The following is a 1,344-nucleotide window of genomic DNA, read 5'->3' as shown; positions in this document are numbered from 1 at the left end:
AGCACCGAGCCGTTCCTGCCCGCAGCAGAGCCCGTCGGCGCAGCGCTGAGCCCAGGAGCTCCCGCGCTCCCCGCGCAGGGCTGAGGGTGTTGAGCGGGGGGGGCCATGCATGTGGTGAGTTTGTCAGGCCATGGGAAGCTGCCCGTAAGAAAGAGCTGTGTAACCAGGCGGTGTCCAGCCCGGTTTGACCTCGGTAAGACCATGCGCTCGTGGATGCTTTCAGCCCAGAGGGGAAGGTTTAGTTTTCGGGAGGAACGATGCTGTCAGCTGCTGCAGGTCTCCGGTAAAGGCAGCGGCTGATCCTGGAGCCGATCGTCCGTGACCTCTTGCTCTGCTGGATGTCAAGCAGCAGGAACTTGCCCCCCCGGTGAGGGTCTGCTCTGGGACCAGGCTCTGCGTGGACAAGTCCTCTGTCCCAGTGGTGCTGGAAGAGCTGCTTAGCAAACAGGAAACCGCTTGACCAGGAAAAAGCAGCGAAATGTGCCCTTGTTCTGCAATGTTTGTTGTTTTAGGCTCTCCCAGCCAAGTGGCTCAGGCCAAATGGCAGCCCTGCTGATCCCCCCGAGCCTCGGGCAGTCCCTCCCGGACCCCACAGCCAGCCCAGCCCAGCTGCACCACCCACGGGAGAAGCAGGGCAGCGTGGCTTTGCAGCCCAGATGCCAAACTCGCTGCTAATGACAGCCCAGGCAGGGATGAGGAGGCTCAGAAAAGCCTGATGCGTCCCCGTTACCCGCCTGCCGCCCGCGCTCCCTCCCTCCCCTCCAGCAGCAGAGCACTTCCCGGCACAGGGATGGTAAACTGAGGCAGGGCAGGAGTGTCCCAGCTCAGAGGTGAAAACAGCTTCTGCCAGTGCTTTGGGTAGGGACCAGCTCTCCAAGTCTGGCATCTGGGAAGGTCTCCGAGCCCCACAGCCCCGCCATGGCCCCAAACCCTCCAGACAGAATGTTCAACTCCATGGACACACTGCCAGGGACCCCCGGCCAGGCAGGCTGAGCTCCAGGGCACTCTGCAGGACCCAATGAACGGGGCCACCGTCCCAAGTCAAGCAGCAGAGGCCGCGGCTGAAGCGACAGACACGGGGATCTGGAACAAAACTCTCAGCAGGCACTGGTGGAGGGCGCTGATCCCACATCCCTCTGCGACCGCTCACCCCTGCTCCAGAATTGCAGCTCCCGCCTGGCGAGGCCAAGCTCGTGCCAGCAAAGCCTTTAGCAATCGCCAGCCGCAAGGCTTGCCCGTGGCCAAAAGACGAGCCCCGAGAAGCAGCTTCCGCTGCGCTGGGTGAATGCAGCGCCTGGGGAGCAGCCAGGCTGCAGCTGGGCCAGTCCCAAACATGCACCCGCC

The sequence above is a fragment of the Egretta garzetta genome, unplaced genomic scaffold (assembly GCF_000687185.1).
Source record: "Egretta garzetta isolate BGI_Z169 unplaced genomic scaffold, ASM68718v1 scaffold202, whole genome shotgun sequence".
NCBI classification, from domain to species: domain Eukaryota; kingdom Metazoa; phylum Chordata; class Aves; order Pelecaniformes; family Ardeidae; genus Egretta; species Egretta garzetta.
This window is presented reverse-complemented; position numbering follows the sequence as displayed.